This window comes from Octopus bimaculoides, chromosome 18 (genome assembly GCF_001194135.2).
Source record: "Octopus bimaculoides isolate UCB-OBI-ISO-001 chromosome 18, ASM119413v2, whole genome shotgun sequence".
In the NCBI taxonomy this organism is placed as follows: Eukaryota; Metazoa; Mollusca; class Cephalopoda; order Octopoda; family Octopodidae; genus Octopus; species Octopus bimaculoides.
In genome coordinates this window covers 15,679,855-15,686,118 of record NC_068998.1, presented here as the reverse complement: position 1 = coordinate 15,686,118, position 6,264 = coordinate 15,679,855, and the positions used below count along the sequence as shown (strand labels likewise).

General features: G+C 37.9%; 1 protein-coding gene across 1 annotated transcript in view; it reads right to left on the bottom strand.

The window, feature by feature from the left end:
* LOC106870641 (uncharacterized) overlaps positions 1–6,264 on the bottom strand; it is a 133,163-nt gene that overhangs the window by 125,776 nt on the left and 1,123 nt on the right. The window lies entirely within an intron of this gene.

Sequence of the window (6,264 nt, the reverse complement as noted above, 5' to 3'; positions counted from 1 at the left end):
GGGGGGGGGAATATGATGAGTAAAATGATAATTAACTGGTCTTCTTGTATTTTCTTTTACCCGAAGCCAAGAACTTTTCAATATACCCTCGTATAATAAATCAATCACAAGCGTAATGTTATTTCCATAGCCATTTACTGTGTATATGTTGAGGTAATGGTTATTACACAAAAAGAAACAAGGGTGAACGTATTACGTATTTTGAATGGGGCGCAACTGTACGAAAGCAAAGACTATCAGGTCTAGAATATTTTTCAGTGACAGTAACAGTGGCATTTCGGAAATATGACAACTACTACTGTTCTTATGCAGGAATCTGCATCAGGTGGTTTAATGAAATGTTCTCCGTGGGTCCGGGAATTTTTGTCTGAATAAATTTTCCAAATTTAAATAGATTTATCTGCCATTGAGTAGTTGATGGTTTTGAGATAGTCTCCCTGCGCGCACGACGTGTAACACAGTTTACGTTTTGCTTGCATAAGCAATGTCATTGATGAAAATGGCGGTGTTGAGGTTGGATAAGCTGAGATCTTTTGTTTTAGTGTGTAAGACATAACATATCTTCCATTTCCCCCCATGTGGTCCATGGGGAAATGTAAAAGGAAAAATATCAAAAATAGGCCATTGGAAAACAAAACAAAAAATAGTTCCTGGCTCCTGTTGTTATGAATACTTAAAACACCAGTGACTTCACATGAAGGTCTTGTAGGGGTGAGTTGTATCAGGATCATTCAACTACGGTAGTGGTTGAATAATATTCTTAAGGCTACAATTTACTCACACGCAGCATCTCTCGAGCTTTGTCGCTAGTTCAGTTCTTAACCAAATTGAAAGCTGTTAACATGTTTGATGTGGTCTGGTCCCTAGCTACATTTTGGCATTAAACAAAATTGAGATTTGGTCCAGTAGAAAAAAGTTTACATCAAAATTTGTAGCAACGTTATAGGAGAGTAAGTAATGCCTCCAATCAAGTTTAGATCTAAGTAACTTTTATTTTAAAAGCAAAATATATTTATCTTAGATTCAATGATAGAAGAAAGCATGAGGAATTTCATAGTCTTGATCCCATGCAACAAAGATTTGTATCAAAAAAGAATATAAATAAAGCAAACTGATACTTATTTTACAGATCTCGAAAGGTAAAGTCGACCTCGGAGGAATTTGAACTCAGAACGTTAAGAGCGACAAAATGCCGCGAAGCATTTTGCCCGGCTTGCTAGCGATTCAGCCAGTTCGCCGCCTCTGTATCCCCGAGATATTACAACTTAAAAGTCACTTTGCAATGATGATGTTCAGTTTGCAACCATTCGCTTTTGAGTTCAGTCATGCTGTACGGCACCTTGGGAAAGTGTCTTCTACTATAGCCTCGGGTCGACCAATGCTTTGTGAGTGGATTTAGTAGACAGAAACTGTGTGGAAGCCCGTCGTATACATGTGTGCGTGTGCGTGCGTGTGTGTGTGTGTGTGTGTGTGTGTGTGTGTGTGTGTGTGTGTGTGTTTGTGTGTGTGGGGGGGCCCACCATCGCTTGACAAACGGTGGTGGTTTGTTTACGTTGCCGTAGTTTAGCAGTTCGGCGAACGAGTCCGATAGAATAAACACCAAACTTTAAAAATAACTACTGGGGTAGATTTGTTCGACAAAACCCTTCTAGACGGTGCCCTAGCTTGTTTGCTGTCTAATGACTGAAATAGGTTAAAAAAAAAATTTTTTTAAAAAGCAAGTTCGAGTGGTTCAACAATACTGAGTCTGGAATTATATGTAAACGGAAGGGAAAAGCTTATCTGAGATACGTCAATGATCGCAGTGCAACGACATTGATACCAACTCTATATTAATGGGATGTTTCAGAAGTCAGATTGGTTTCCAATGAAAAGTGCGTGTGTAATTATGTGCGTATATGTGTATGTGTAAATATGCACGTCTATGCCTGTGTGTATATCACCATTCAGGTTTATTTTCAAGATTTCTTGCCACTAGAGAAAGAGCCAGTTTTTAATTTAGATCCATAGCTCATTCACCGGAATTTCAACAGCATCAACTGTGTATTTTTACATGTATATGTGTATATATGCAATATTTGGAGTCATGTATATCAATCAGTTTTATTTCAAGATTGCTTGCCAACAGAGAAAGAGCCGGTTTGTAACCTAAACCCAAGGATTCTTCATTGGAATCTTAGCAATATCAACAGGGTATTTTTGTATATATATGTACAGTGCATGTGCATGTGCAGATTTGTATGTTTCGTTTTACGTATTCTCGTACATATAGCTGCATGTCTAGACATGCGCATATATGGTAAATTTCTGGAAAGTTTTACCAATTTTCAAAGTTCCAGTGACGGCTTGGATCTGTAGTTTTCGAATCAGTTTTCCCCCTTTCTGGTTTTGAGAAGCCTAATTTCTCAAAATTAGTGCTTAGGCAATGTGTTATATGTCTCTGTGCCCCGATAATTACAGGTATAATCCTGAACTTGAATTCCGGGTAGACTAACTGCAGAGTTCTCAATAGTTCAGTGTAGATGTTTTCTTTTTCACTGATTTTTAGCTTTATGTTAACATTCTCTGGGCAGCTGATTTCTACTATTGTACACAGTTTCTCTTCTCTGTCCCAAATCATTATGTCTGGTCTATTACGTTTACATTACATTGAGGTTTTCACTGGGACATTTCACCAGTACTCCTTATTATGTGTTGATATAGCCTCTGCGATATTGTGGATTCTTATTTCTTTGCCCTTCCGACGGATCTCATCATACAGTGTCTTGGTTACAACATCATGTTTCATCGGTAGATGATACCGCGATGACATTGTTGGACAACTACTTACAATGTGAGTGATACCTTCTGTGTTAACTCTACAAAGTCTGCATCGGTTATCACATTTTGGTATGTATGTATGTATGTATGTATGCTAAAGTCATGTGATTTGAGGCAGATGTGGCTACTATTTCTAGGAACTCCTTCTCTGGCACTTGTTGATGATAAAAGAGAGTGAAGAGATGATTGAACATCGATAGCGACCGATCAAATTTCAACGACTTACTAACCACATTTCCGTTATGTTGTCCGGTGAGAGGTGTAAGTTTGTCCCAGATTGATTAAATGATTACTAACTTATTAACATACCAGCTTGTATTTTAACCACTCCCATCCGCCCAGCCTCTTATTCTTTGTAATGTGTGTGTGTAAGAGAGTGTGTGTGTGTATGTTTGTGTGTGTGCGCGCACTCGTGTCTATTCTCTCGCTCTCTCTCTCTCTCTCTCTCTCTCTCTCTCTCTCTCTCTCTCTCTCTCTCTCTCTCTCTCTATCTATCTATCTATCTATCTATCTCTTTCGCTTACACACACACACACTCTCACTCTCTCTCTCTTTACCGTTATCTCAGTCTCTCACATTCACATGCTCAAACACACATGCACTATCGCACACACATGTGCACGGGCGCACGCACACGCACTAATACACATACACACACACACATACACATTTAGTGCATTTGTTAACGTGAAGAAAACAGAAAGTGTTTTCCAATTGCTTGTGGATGCACATATACATAGATATGTATATTTGCATAATCATACACATAATATGTGTGTGTTATGTAACTGTGTGTGTATACATATGTATGTATGTCTATATATATATATTTATGTATGTATAAACCATATAAAGGCATGATGATATTGGTATCACATTTATTATCCAGATACGATCGTTTGAATAACAGGTGGGGGTAGAAAGTATTCAACATGGAGGAACAAATATAAACAATGATTGCGCAATTTCATCTGATATTAGATTAAACTCAAGCAGTCATTTCATTTCAAGACCTTCGAACGATGTATTACATTTGAACATGGATAAGCACGGTTATAAATGCAATCACTGGGAGGGGTTTACAAATATTACATTGTTCGAGGGTCATGAAATGACAACTAGGGTTTCATTTAATATTACATGAAACTATATAATCGTTGTCTATATTTGCTTCGTATTGAATGATGTATCAACGTGTTGAATGATATATCAAAGCTGTTATTGAAACGATCGTAACCGAATAATTATGGAATACAAATATATTCATTCCTTTATTTGTTTTATGTAATACTCTGTGGTTGATGTAAGTTTCTTAAAGTCTAAGCATGTAGAAGGTGTTGAAATCAAACCATGCAGCAAGAATGAACGGAAGTTATATACCACTTTAAAAAATTCTTACCAAGTATATATATATGTGGGAGTTTATTATCAAAAACAAACCCCGAAACAGATGAAAATACATTACATATGCAAATGACAAGTCATGTAGCAAAAAAGCCAGTAAAAAGTAACCTGAAGATGCCAAAGACAGACCATGTGGCAAATATTAAACAAACACCATGCAGATCCCAACGAAAAAAACATTATAGATTTGATTGGTTGCCCATGTGGCAGACACCGAATAACAAAAACTTGTATCAGGTAAAAGTTCTAAACCATGTAGCATGTGTCAATGACAAACCACTTTACTAGAACCGTTGTGAAAAATCATGACAGACCATGTTGCAATGTTTTTGTTTTGCCTTTCATTGTTAAAGCATGTTGCCAGTACCAAAGACAAAATTTGGAACCAAAGTCAAAATCTATGGAGTAGGCGCTAAGTTTTGATCATGGAGCAGATGACAAAGTATTGATCACAGAGCAGCAGTCGAGTATTTTCCATGGAGCCTTTGTCATATGTTGACCATGGCGTAGCTGCCTACTTTTAACCAGGGAACAGGTACCAAATATCAATTATGGAGCAGATGCTAAATATTAACAATGGAACAGACACCAAAGGTAAACCATGGAGCCAGCATCAAATATTCAGAGTGGGACAAGTTTCGTATATTTACCATGGTACAGGAGCCAAAGACAAGCCCACGTGGCCCGGGCCGCTTTAAAGCATCGGCTCACTAGGCAGTTGTCCGGAGTCCCCCGGTGTCTGGGAGCTCAATTCTGTATTTGGTAGCTTGCTGTCAATAAATAAATACACTTGAGTCCAGTGCACTGAATTGCCCTACGGTCTATCATACTGCTAGGACATCCCTGCATGTGGATTACAGTCAAACCATGTAGCAGGTGCAAAAATCTTAACCTGTTGCATATGATGAAGTCAAACTCTGTGATTTAACATGTAGCAATGTTGAACCAAGCAGCTGGCGCTGGAAAATAGCTATTTTAACAACTACCCAAAATTCATCATATAGCAAGTGGCCCCCAAAGCTAATCATGTAATTAGCAAGTGCCAGATGCCAAAATAAAATTTCTTGCAGAGAAAGTACTTAACCAAATGTACGTAATGAAAAAAAACCGGGCAAAGATATGTTGCTGTGTCCTTAAATATGTGATTGAAACACGTCACATCACAAGTAAAAATACTAACGAACCTATGACGATACCTCTACGTGGACATACGGGCTACTTGAAATAGTAACCAATTCTCCCTCTAATTTTTAAATAAGAATCGTGATGGTCACGGCTGGTCAAAGCTTTTGTCGTGATGATAGATCTGCTCGGTTACAGCTGGAGCCAATAGAAATACCTTTTAGAAATACCAGCCAAATCACTCTCAAACTGCACCCTTCCGTTCTAAATAAGATGGAATTATTATACCGTGTAGTTTCTTACACGGAGGAAAGATGGCTTGAACGCTTTTGATTACAGGTTTGCTCGATGAAGGCTGATCTGGGTGCTAAAAGAACAACAACAACCATATCAAATATAGCCATAACAACAGCGATATGAATATCAACAATATCTATATGTCACACATTCACGCACGCTCATATACACACAGGCGTGCCTACAACACGGCACAGTCCAAACATACACGTGTAAACTCAACATAGATTTCACCACAGTCGCGTACATGGAAACGTACACATTTATACACCAGCATAGACACATGCTCACACAAAAACCAAAGAAATAGATACGACAGTGAGAAGAACTGAAAGATGTCTCGTATATCTTGCTATCTGTTGTAAATGTTTAGATCCTAGAGAAAGGAGAACATGAAGTATTCATGCCTTTTCTCCTGGTATTAGAGCGATTTAAATGATGGAGAAATGATTTACGACATGGCATCGGAACTAGCTGGTGAAAAATTTACAGGTTTATTTAGGTATCGTAAGGTAAACTTCCTACATGCATACATAAATATACATACACATGAGTACATATACATAGGCAACACGCTCACACAAACACACGCAGATATATATATATATATATATATATATA